At 47.9% G+C, this 13,424-nt stretch overlaps 1 pseudogene; it reads left to right on the top strand.

The window, feature by feature from the left end:
- Positions 1-444: 444 nt before the first annotated feature.
- On the top strand, positions 445-13,114 carry LOC125507124 (putative cyclin-dependent kinase F-2; annotated as a pseudogene).
- Positions 13,115-13,424: the final 310 nt, after the last annotated feature.

The following is a 13,424-nucleotide window of genomic DNA, read 5'->3' as shown; positions in this document are numbered from 1 at the left end:
GATTTGACTTGATATTAAGCATATTGACCCGAGATTAAGCCATAGTGACGAGATACTAATAGCGCACCGTGAGCTATACTAATGACTCACATGTGGTAAATTCTAATGGCGTGGTGCTAGTGGCAACCCACATAGATCAACGGCGCACACACGACGACCGTGAAGGGCCGCCTGTCGCGCGAGGCCACTGGGTCGGTGAAGGAGCCGGCCGGTCGTGATGGTGTCGGAGTAGAGGCGCACAGGGTTGACAGCAGCGGCGAGCGATGCAAACCGAACGGCGAGAGAGTGAAAATCAAAAAAAACATCGATCAAAACGACCGGCGAGAGAGTAAAAACTCGGATCATAATTGACAGCATGGGGTAAAATTGAAATTGGAGGTAGTCCCTTTTTCCCTCCCGTTTCCGGTTTCCACTTCGTCTCCACCTATGAATCCGAACACGTACATGCTTCCGTCGCAGTCTCGCCCAAGCCAGAGCCACACAGCGCGTTGACCTCGTGGAGTCCGGGGACCACTCGAGTACGTCTCGCTGACGGCTCAATATATACGGCCGCCACCATGCGATCCTCATCTCGTTTCCTTTCCTTTCCGGTCGTGCTTCCATCGACCTCCTCCTCCTCCTCCTCCTCCGTTCTCGATGGGCGTCTTCCCCGGCGGCGACCACCCCGACTTCAAGGTGGACACCACCGGCGGCGCCCCGAAGCTCACCTTTTGCAACAGGGCGCGCTACTGGAGCTCCACTGACTACCAGGAGACGCGCGCGCTTGGCGTGGGCGCCTACGGCGGCGTCGTGGAGGTGTGCCACCTCACCAACAGCTGGACCGTCGCCGTCAAGAAACCGCTCCCCTGCGCGCACGAGGGCGCCGGCATCGCGTGCGGCTGCGCCGACGCCCATACGCTGTGCGAGGCGGCGTTCCTTGCCGCGTGCCACTGCCACCGCGCCATCGTCGAGCTCCGGGCGCTCTCGCTCGACCCCTTCGCCCGGAAGCTCTCCGTCGTGATGGAGTGCGTCGGGCCCAACCTGCACGACGTCCTCCACGAGCACCGGCGCGGCCGGCCGTTCCCCGAGGCTGACGTGCGCTGCATCATGGAGCAGCTCCTCGGCGCCGCCAAGCACATGCACGGGCTCCGCATCATCCACCGCGACATCTGTTGGAAATATGCCCTAGAGGCAATAATAAATTGATTATTATTATATTTCCTTGTTCATGATAATCGTTTATTATCCATGCTAGAATTGTATTGATAGGAAACTCAGATACATGTGTGGATACATAGACAACACCATGTCCCTAGTAAGCCTCTAGTTGACTAGCTCGTTGATCAATAGATGGTTACGGTTTCCTAACCATGGACATTGGATGTCGTTGATAACGGGATCACATCATTAGGAGAATGATGTGATGGACAAGACCCAATCCTAAGCCTAGCACAAGATCATGTAGTTCGTATGCTAAAGCTTTTCTAATGTCAAGTATCATTTCCTTAGACCATGAGATTGTGCAACTCCCGGATACCGTAGGAATGCTTTGGGTGTGCCAAACGTCACAACGTAACTGGGTGGCTATAAAGGTGCACTACGGGTATCTCCGAAAGTGTCTGTTGGGTTGGCACGAATCGAGACTGGGATTTGTCACTCCGTGTGACGGAGAGGTATCTCTGGGCCCACTCGGTAGGACATCATCATAATGTGCACAATGTGATCAAGGAGTTGATCACGTGATGTGTTACGGAACGAGTAAAGAGACTTGCCGGTAATGAGATTGAACAAGGTATCGGGATACCGATGATCGAATCTCGGGCAAGTACAATACCGCTAGACAAAGGGAATTGTATACGGGATTGATCGAATCCTCGACATCGTGGTTCATCCGATGAGATCATCATGGAACATGTGGGAACCAACATGGGTATCCAGATCCCGCTGTTGGTTATTGACCGGAGAACGTCTCGGTCATGTCTGCATGGTTCCCGAACCCGTAGGGTCTACACACTTAAGGTTCGATGACGCTAGGGTTATAAAGGAAGTTTGTATGTGGTTACCGAATGTTGTTCGGAGTCCCAGATGAGATCCCGGACGTCACGAGGAGTACCGGAATGGTCCGGAGGTAAAGATTTATATATGGGAAGTCATGTTTTGGTCACCGGAAAAGTTTCGGGGTTTATCGGTAACGTACCGGGACCACCGGGAGGGTCCCGGGGGTCCACCAAGTGGGGCTACCAGCCCCGGAGGGCTGCATGGGCCAAGTGTGGAAGGGGACCAGCCCCAGGTGGGCTGGTGCGCCCCCCCCCCCCCACAAGGGCCCAAGGCACAAGGGAGAGGAGAAGAGGGCAAACCCTAAGGCAGATGGGCCCTAAGGCCCACTCTGGTGCGCCTCCCCCTCTCCCCTCCCCTTGGCCGCCCCTAGATGGGATCTAGGGGGCTGCCGACACCCCTAGGGAGGGAACCCTAGGTGGGGGCGCAGCCCCTCCCCTTCCCCTATATATAGTTGAGGTATGGGCTGCCCATAACACATGAGTTCTTGACCTCTCCTTGGCGCAGCCCTACCTCTCTCCCTCCTCATATCTCGCGGTGCTTGGCGAAGCCATGCTGGATCACCACACTCCTCCACAACCACCACGCCGTTGTGCTGCTGCTGGATGGAGTCTTCCTCAACCTCTCCCTCTCTCCTTGCTGGATAAAGGCATGGGAGACGTCACCGGGCTGTACGTGTGTTGAACGCGGAGGTGCTGTCCGTTCAGCACTAGGATCTCCGGTGATTTGGATCACGACGAGTACGACTCCTTCAACACCGTTCTCTTGAACGCTTCCGCTTAGAGATCTACAAGGGTATGTAGATGCACTCTCCTTCCCCTCGTTGCTGGTTTCTCCATAGATAGATCTTGGTGACACGTAGGAAATTTTTTGAATTTCTGCTACGTTCCCCAACAGTGGCATCATGAGCTAGGTCTATTGCGTAGATTCTATGCACGAGTAGAACACAAAGTAGTTGTGGGCGTTGATTTTGTTCAATATGCTTACCGTTACTAGTCCAATATTGATTCGGCGGCATTGTGGGATGAAGCGGCCCGGACCAACCTTACACGTACACTTACGTGAGACCAGTTCCACCGACTAACATGCACTAGTTGCATAAGGTGGCTGGCGGGTGTCTGTCTCTCCCACTTTAGTCGGATCAGATTTGATGAAAAGGGTCCTTATGAAGGGTAAATAGAAATTGGCATATCACATTGTGGTTTTGCGTAGGTAAGAAACGTTCTTGCTAGAAACCCATAGCAGCCACGTAAAACATGCAAACAACAATTAGAGGATGTCTAACTTGTTTTTGCAGGGTATGCTATGTGATGTGATATGGCCAAAAGGATGTGATGAATGATATATGTGATGTATGAGATTGATCATGTTCTTGTAATAGGAATCACGACTTGCATGTCGATGAGTATGACAACCGGCAGGATCCATAGGAGTTGTCTTTATTTATTGTATGACCTGCGTGTCATTGAACAATGCCATGTAATTACTTTACTTTATTGCTAACCGGTAGCCATAGTAGTAGAAGTAATAGTTGGCGAGCAACTTCATGGAGACACGATGATGGAGATCATGATGATGGAGATCATGGTGTCATGCCGGTGACGATGATGATCATGGAGCCCCGAAGATGGAGATCAAAAGGAGCAATATGATATTGGCCATATCATGTCACTATTTGATTGCATGTGATGTTTATCATGTTTATACATCTTATTTGCTTAGAACGACGGTAGTAAATAAGATGATCCCTCATTAAAATTTCAAGAAAGTGTTCCCCCTAACTGTGCACCGTTGTGAAAGTTCGTCGTTTCGAAGCACCATGTGATGATCGGGTGTGATAGATTCTTACGTTCGAATACAATGGGTGTTGACGAGCCTAGCATGTACAGACATGGCCTCGGAACACATGCAAAACACTTAGGTTGACTTGACGAGCCTAGCATGTACAGACATGGCCTCGGAACACAAGAGACCGAAAGGTCGAGCATGAGTCGTATGGTAGATACGATCAACATGAAGATGTTCACCGATGTTGACTAGTCCGTCTCACGTGATGATTGGACACAGCCTAGTTGACTCGGATCATGTAATCACTTAGATGACTAGAGGGATGTCTATCTGAGTGGGAGTTCATAAGATGAACTTAATTATCCTGAACATAGTCAAAAGGTCTTCGCAAATTATGTCGTAGCTCGCGCTTCAGTTCTACTGTTTAGTTATCTTCCTAGAGAAAATTTAGTTGAAAGTTGATAGTAGCAATTATGCGGACTAGGTCTGTAAACTAAGGATTGTCCTCATTGCTTCATAGAAGGCTTATGTCCTTAATGCACCGCTCAGTGTGCTGAACCTCGAACGTTGTCTGTGGATGTTGCGAACATCTGACATACACATTTTGATAACCATGTGATAGTTCAGTTAAACGGTTTAGAGTTGAGGCACCGAAGACGTTTTGAAACGTCGCGAAACATATGAGATGTTTCGAGGGCTGAAATTGGGATTTCAGGCTCGTGCCCACGTCAAGAGGTATAAGACCTCCGACGATTTTCTTAGCCTACAAACTAAGGGAGAAAAGCTCAATTGTTGAGCTTGTGCTCAGATTGTCTGAGTACAACAATCATTTGAATCGAGTGGGAGTTGATCTTCCAGATGAGATAGTGATGTTTCTCTGAAGTCATTACCACCAAGCTGCTAGAGCTTCGTGATGAACTATAACATATTGAGGACATATATGATGATCTTTGAGATAGTCGCGATGTTTGACACCACAAAAGTAGAAATCAAGAAGGAGCATCAATTGTTGATGGTTGGTGAAACCACTAGTTTCAAGAAGGGCAAGGGCAAGAAGGGATACTTCATGAAACGGCAATTCAGTTGCTGCTCTGGTGAAGAAACCCAAGGTTGAACCCAAACCCGAGACTAAGTGCTTCTGTAATAAGGGGAACAGCCACTGGAGCAGAATTACCCTAGATACTTGGTAGATTAGAAGGCTGGCAAGGTCGATAGAAGTATATTGGATATACATTGTGTTGATGTGTACTTTACTAGTACTCCTAGTAGCACCAGGGTATTAGATACCGGTTCGGTTGCTAAGTGTTAGTAACTCGAAATAAAAGCTACGGAATAAACGGAGACTAGCTAAAGGTGAGCTGACGATATGTGTTGGAAGTCTTTCCAATGTTGATATGATCAAGCATCGCACGCTCCCTCTACCATCGAGATTGGTGTTAAACCTAAACAATTGTTATTTGGTGTTTGCGTTGAGCATAGACATGATTGGATTATGACTATCCCAATACGGTTATTCATTTAAAGAGAATAATAGTTACTCTGTTTATTTGAATAATACCTTCAATGGTCTTGCACCTAAAATGAATGGTTTATTGAATCTCGATCATAGCGATACACATGTTCATGCCAAAAGATATAAGATAGTAATGATAGTACCACCTACTTGTGGCACTGCCACGTAAGTCATATCGGTATAAAACGCATGAAGAAGCTCCATGTTGATGGATCTTTGGGCTCACTCGTTTTGAAAAGTTTGAGACATGCGAACCATGTCTATTGGTGTATATGCATGAAGAAACTCCATGCAAATGGACCGTTTGGACTTACTTGATTTTGAATCACTTGAGACATGCAAATCATACCACATGGGCAAGATGTCTGAAAGCCTCGTTTTCAGTAAAATGGAACTAGAAAGCAGCTTGTTGGAAGTAATACATTTTGATGTGTGCAGTCCAATGAGTGCTGAGGCGTGTAGTGGATATCGTTATGTTCTTACTTCACAGATGATTTGATTAGATGTTGAGTATATTTACTTGATGAATCACGAGTCTGAATTATTGAAAGGTTCAAGTAATTTCAGGGTGAAGTTGAAAGATCGTCGTGACAAGAGGATAAAATATCTATGATATGATCATAGAGATGAATATCTAAATTACGAGTTTGGCACAGAATTAAGACATTGTGGAAATTGTTTCACAACTGATACAGCCTGGAACACCATACTGTGATGGTATGTCCGAACATCATAACGGCACCCTATTGGATATGATGCATACCATGATGTCTCTTATCAAATTACCACAATAGTTTATGGGTTAGGCATTAGAGACAACCACATTCACTTTAAAAGGGGCACCACGTAATTCCGATGAGATGACACCGTATGAACTATGGTTTAGAGAAACCTAAGCTGTCATTTCTTCAAAGTTTGGGGCTGTGACGCTTATGTGAAAAAGTTTCAGGCTGATAAGCTCGAACCCAAAGCGGATAAATGCATCTTCATAGGACACCCAAAACAGTTGGGTATACCTCCTGTCTCAGATCTGAAAGCAATAAGGGATTGTTTCTAGAATCGGGTCCTTTCTCGAGGAAAAGTTTCTCTCGAAAGAATTGAGTGGGAGGATGCTGGAGACTTGATGAGGTTATTAAACTGTCTCTTCAACTAGTGTGTGGCAGGGCACAGGAAGTTGTTCTTGTGGCACCTACACCAATTGAAGTGGAAGCTTATGATAGTGATCATGAAACTTCAAATCAAGTCACTCCCAAACCTCGTAGGACGACAAGGATGCGTACTACTTCAGAGTGGTATGTAATCCTGTCTTGGAAGTCATGTTGCGAGACAACAATGAACCTACGAGCTGTGGAGAAGCGATGGTGGGCCTGGATTCCAAAATGGCTCGAGGCCATATAATCCGAGAGAGGATCCATATATAAAAACAAAGTGTAGACTTTGGAAGAACTACTTGATGGTCGTAAGGCTGTTAGGTACATATGGATTTTAAAAGGAAGATGGACAATGATGGTAAATGTCACCATTAAGAAAGCTTGACTTGTCATTAAGAAGTTTCCCGACAAGTTCAAGGAGTTGACTACGGTGAGACTTTCTCACTCGTAGCGATGCTAAGAGTCTGTTGGAATTATGTTAGCGATTACTGCATTATTTATGAAATCTTGCAGATAGGATGTCAAAACATTGTTTCCTCGACGATTTTCTTGAAGAAAGGTTGTATGTGATACAACCGGAAGGTTTTGTCAATCCTGAAAGATGCTAATAAGTATGCAAAGCTCCAGCAATCCTTCTGAGGACTGGAGTAAGCATCTCGGAGTTGGAATGTATGCTTTGATGAGATGATCAAAGATTTTTGGGTTTATACGAAGTTTATGAGAAACTTGTATTTCCAAAAGGGTGAGTGGGAGCACTATAGAATTTCTAGAAAGCATGCAGAGTTATTTGAAAAGTGTTTTTCAATGGAAAACCTGGATTAGGCTACTTGAGTATTGAGCATAAAGATCTATAAGGATAGATCAAAACGCTTAATAGTACTTTCAAATGAATACAAACTGTGACAAGATTTTGAAGGAGTTCAAAATGGATCGGCAAAGAAGGAGTTCTTGGCTGTGTTATAAGGTGTGAACATTGAGTAAGACTCGAAACCTGACCGCGGCAGAATAGAGAGAAAGGACGAAGGTCGTCCCCTATGCTTTAGACGTAGGCTCTACAGTATGCCATGCTGAGTACCGCACCTGAAGTGTGCCTTGACATGAGTCAGTCAAGGGGTACAAGAGTGATCCAAGAATGGATCACAGGACAGCAGTCAAAGTTATCCTTAGTAACTAGTGGACTAAGGAATTTTCTCGATTATGGAAGTGGTAAAAGAGTTCGTCGTAAAGGGTTACGCCGATGCAAACTTTGACACTAATCCAGATTATTCTGAGTAGTAAAATGGATTTATATAGTAGAACAGTTATTTGGAATAGCTCCAAATAGAACGTGGTAGCTGCATCTAGGAGATGACAAAGAGATTTGTAAAGCACACACGGATCTGAAAGATTCAGACCCGTTGACTATAACATCTCTCACAAGCATAACATGATCAAACCCAGAACTCATCGAGTGTTAATCACATGGTAAATGTGAACTAGATTATTGACTCTAGTAAACTCTTTGGGTGTTAGTCACATGGGGATGTGACCTTGAGTGTTAATCACATATCGATGTGAACTGGATTATTGACACTAGTGCAAGTGGGAGACTGTTGGAAATATGCCCTAGAGGCAATAATAAATTGATTATTATTATATTTCCTTGTTCATGATAATCGTTTATTATCCATGCTAGAATTGTATTGATAGGAAACTCAGATACATGTGTGGATACATAGACAACACCATGTCCCTAGTAAGCCTCTAGTTGACTAGCTCGTTGATCAATAGATGGTTACGGTTTCCTAACAATGGACATTGGATGTCGTTGATAACGGGATCACATCATTAGGAGAATGATGTGATGGACAAGACCCAATCCTAAGCCTAGCACAAGATCATGTAGTTCGTATGCTAAAGCTTTTCTAATGTCAAGTATCGTTTCCTTAGACCATGAGATTGTGCAACTCCCGGATATTGTAGGAATCCTTTGGGTGTGCCAAACGTCACAACGTAACTGGGTGGCTATAAAGGTGCACTACGGGTATCTCCAAAAGTGTCTGTTGGGTTGGCACGAATCGAGACTGGGATTTGTCACTCCGTGTGACGGAGAGGTATCTCTAGGCCCACTCGGTAGGACATCATCATAATGTGCACAATGTGATCAAGGAGTTGATCACAGGATGATGTGTTACTAGTGGCGCACCGTTTGCTTGCTAGGTGCGCCACTAGTAACAGAAAAAAAATTGGTTTAAAAAAATCGATTTTTTTCAAAATATGATACGTAATATGACCGGAAAGTTAGAAATATTTTTTAAAAATTTCATCATACTCATGAACATGAACATAGTCCCAGACATCAACAAGGCTTAATAGGATTGATATGATAAATATATCAACAAGTGCATGTGAAGTGAGCTGGTGCTGGAGTTGGATAGAACTGCAAAGTTAAGCGTGTTCGGGCTAGAGTAGTGTGAGGATGGGTGACCTTCCGGGAAGTTTGACCATAGAGTGCGATTTGACTTGATATTAAGCATATTGACCCGAGATTAAGCCATAGTGACGAGATACTAATAGCGCACCGTGAGCTATACTAATGACTCACATGTGGTAAATTCTAATGGCGTGGTGCTAGTGGCAACCCACATAGATCAACGGCGCACACACGACGACCGTGAAGGGCCGCCTGTCGCGCGAGGCCACTGGGTCGGTGAAGGAGCCGGCCGGTCGTGATGGTGTCGGAGTAGAGGCGCACAGGGTTGACAGCAGCGGCGAGCGATGCAAACCGAACGGCGAGAGAGTGAAAATCAAAAAAAACATCGATCAAAACGACCGGCGAGAGAGTAAAAACTCGGATCATAATTGACAGCATGGGGTAAAATTGAAATTGGAGGTAGTCCCTTTTTCCCTCCCGTTTCCGGTTTCCACTTCGTCTCCACCTATGAATCCGAACACGTACATGCTTCCGTCGCAGTCTCGCCCAAGCCAGAGCCACACAGCGCGTTGACCTCGTGGAGTCCGGGGACCACTCGAGTACGTCTCGCTGACGGCTCAATATATACGGCCGCCACCATGCGATCCTCATCTCGTTTCCTTTCCTTTCCGGTCGCGCTTCCATCGACCTCCTCCTCCTCCTCCTCCTCCGTTCTCGATGGGCGTCTTCCCCGGCGGCGACCACCCCGACTTCAAGGTGGACACCACCGGCGGCGCCCCGAAGCTCACCTTTTGCAACAGGGCGCGCTACTGGAGCTCCACTGACTACCAGGAGACGCGCGTGCTTGGCGTGGGCGCCTACGGCGGCGTCGTGGAGGTGTGCCACCTCACCAACAGCTGGACCGTCGCCGTCAAGAAACCGCTCCCCTGCGCGCACGAGGGCGCCGGCATCGCGTGCGGCTGCGCCGACGCCCATACACTGTGCGAGGCGGCGTTCCTTGCCGCGTGCCACTGCCACCGCGCCATCGTCGAGCTCCGGGCGCTCTCGCTCGACCCCTTCGCCCGGAAGCTCTCCGTCGTGATGGAGTGCGTCGGGCCCAACCTGCACGACGTCCTCCACGAGCACCGGCGCGGCCGGCCGTTCCCCGAGGCTGACGTGCGCTGCATCATGGAGCAGCTCCTCGGCGCCGCCAAGCACATGCACGGGCTCCGCATCATCCACCGCGACATCTGTTGGAAATATGCCCTAGAGGCAATAATAAATTGATTATTATTATATTTCCTTGTTCATGATAATCGTTTATTATCCATGCTAGAATTGTATTGATAGGAAACTCAGATACATGTGTGGATACATAGACAACACCATGTCCCTAGTAAGCCTCTAGTTGACTAGCTCGTTGATCAATAGATGGTTACGGTTTCCTAACCATGGACATTGGATGTCGTTGATAACGGGATCACATCATTAGGAGAATGATGTGATGGACAAGACCCAATCCTAAGCCTAGCACAAGATCATGTAGTTCGTATGCTAAAGCTTTTCTAATGTCAAGTATCATTTCCTTAGACCATGAGATTGTGCAACTCCCGGATACCGTAGGAATGCTTTGGGTGTGCCAAACGTCACAACGTAACTGGGTGGCTATAAAGGTGCACTACGGGTATCTCCGAAAGTGTCTGTTGGGTTGGCACGAATCGAGACTGGGATTTGTCACTCCGTGTGACGGAGAGGTATCTCTGGGCCCACTCGGTAGGACATCATCATAATGTGCACAATGTGATCAAGGAGTTGATCACGTGATGTGTTACGGAACGAGTAAAGAGACTTGCCGGTAATGAGATTGAACAAGGTATCGGGATACCGATGATCGAATCTCGGGCAAGTACAATACCGCTAGACAAAGGGAATTGTATACGGGATTGATCGAATCCTCGACATCGTGGTTCATCCGATGAGATCATCATGGAACATGTGGGAACCAACATGGGTATCCAGATCCCGCTGTTGGTTATTGACCGGAGAACGTCTCGGTCATGTCTGCATGGTTCCCGAACCCGTAGGGTCTACACACTTAAGGTTCGATGACGCTAGGGTTATAAAGGAAGTTTGTATGTGGTTACCGAATGTTGTTTGGAGTCCCGGATGAGTTCCCGGACGTCACGAAGAGTTCCGGAATGGTCCGGAGGTAAAGATTTATATATGGGAAGTCCTGTTTTGGTCACCGGAAAAGTTTCGGGGTTTATCGGTAACGTACCGGGACCACCGGGACGGTCCCGGGGGTCCACCAAGTGGGGCTACCAGCGCCGGAGGGCTGCATGGGCCAAGTGTGGAAGGGGACCAGCCCCAGGTGGGCTGGTGCGCCCCCCCCCCCACAAGGGCCCAAGGCGCAAGGGAGAGGAGAAGAGGGCAAACCCTAGGGCAGATGGGCCCTAAGGCCCACTCTGGTGCGCCTCCCCCTCTCCCCTCCCCTTGGCCGCCCCTAGATGGGATCTAGGGGGCTGCCTCCACCCCTAGGGAGGGAGCCGTAGGTGGGGGCGCAGCCCCTCCCCTTCCCCTATATATAGTTGAGGTATGGGTTGCCCATAACACATGAGTTCTTGACCTCTCCTTGGCGCAGCCCTACCTCTCTCCCTCCTCATATCTCGCGGTGCTTGGCGAAGCCATGCTGGATCACCACGCTCCTCCACCACCACCACGCCATTGTGCTGCTGCTGGATGGAGTCTTCCTTAACCTCTCCCTCTCTCCTTGCTGGATCAAGGCATGGGAGACGTCACCGGGCTGTTCGTGTGTTGAACGCGGAGGTGCCGTCCGTTCGGCACTAGGATCTCCGGTGATTTGGATCACGACGAGTACGACTCCTTCAACCCCGTTCTCTTGAACGCTTCCGCTTAGCGATCTACAAGGGTATGTAGATGCACTCTCCTTCCCCTCGTTGCTGGTTTCTCCATAGATAGATCTTGGTGACACGTAGGAAAATTTTTGAATTTCTGCTACGTTCCCCAACAACATCAAGCCGGGGAACATCCTCGTCGGCGCGGACGGCATCAGAAACGTCAAGATCTGCGACCTAGGGCTCGCGGTGTCCATGTCCATGTCCAAGCCCGCGTCGTACGGCCAGCACGGCACACGCCGATGCATGGCCCCGGAGATGCTCCTCGGTAAGAACGACTATGACGCCACGGTTGACATGTGGTCCCTTGGCTATGTCATGGCCGAGCTCCTCTCCGGGAAGCCGCTCTCGATGGGGAGGACGACGCCCAGCAGCTCCTCACCATCTTCCGCATTCTTGGCATGCCATTGTTCACGATCTGGCCAGACTACGAGTCATTGCCGCTCGCCGGGAAGCTGGTGACGCCGCCGCATGTCATTTCCCGCAACAAGCTCCGTGAGCACTTTCCTGAAGACCGCCTCTCCAAAGAAGGCTTCGAAGTCCTCAAGGGACTCCTCTCGTGCAACATCAGCAAGAGGTTGTCGGCCACCACCGCGCTTAGGCGACCATGGTTCGCCAACGTCGTCGATGCTCCAGTTGATCTCTAACTGCTGTAAAAACTATTTTTGGGATTCAATTAACACAATTTTTGCGTCAAGATTGGATATATATGTCCTTTGTGTTGGGATTATGTGTCCTGCAACGATATTCAAATACTTATTATCTTTAATATTCGGAATACCTCATATGGAATTATACATGTGTTTTGTGCATAGAATTACTCTTGCTGGAATGTACTTAAGTGTTGCATGCTTAAGGAAGCCGGTCAATTATCGATGGAATACAATATGTTTTATATATTGGAAAGACTACCCGGGTACGTTGATAACTCGAAGAAGATAGATCGTGTAATTAGATTACGGCCCTAATGTTGATTTACATAAATAGAGGAATTTATACTCTATTATGACGCGTTGCTCACAGGCGCGTGCTTCAGGGACTCGCGGATAGGATCCGCTAACAGACAAATTATATCGTGGTTGGTAGTTTGATCTGGACTCTATCCGGAAACTAGTTTAAAGACTAGGAATCTTATAATTGTATAAGAGGCGGACTCTTTGGAAACGCACTATAAGAAGGTCCCTATCCTCTAGCCTCGTATATGCGATTGTGAGTGGCACCACGGAAAAGCATGGAGGAATAGGGGGTAGACCATAACATATTTCTAATACTTTGATTTCATACCAAAGATTTGGATTGCATTGATCACAAGTGTGCATGAGATTGTATGTTGGTCGTCGGTCGCATATACCTTTTGTTGAAAATTGATGCATCCGTAGTTGACCACGAGTGAGAGGAGGCGCCTTATCGGGGTGCCGCGTGCTGTGGAGGACCCCATGCACGACGTGTTGCATGTCCCTGCAGGCCCGAGGAGGGCTGCACGGAAGAAGCGTGCATGTTGGTAGATTACCTTTGGGATACGCATGCCTAGTGGAGGGGTAAGGTAACCTACCGCAAGGCCATAACAATTTTTTCCCTTTTTTCCTTTTTTGTGAAGTTGCTAGAAAATGAACATCCCAAATTTAGGGGGT

The sequence above is a fragment of the Triticum urartu genome, chromosome 5A (assembly GCF_056163025.1).
Source record: "Triticum urartu cultivar PI428250 chromosome 5A, HENAU_Tu73, whole genome shotgun sequence".
In the NCBI taxonomy this organism is placed as follows: Eukaryota; Viridiplantae; Streptophyta; class Magnoliopsida; order Poales; family Poaceae; genus Triticum; species Triticum urartu.
This window is presented reverse-complemented; position numbering and strand designations above follow the sequence as displayed.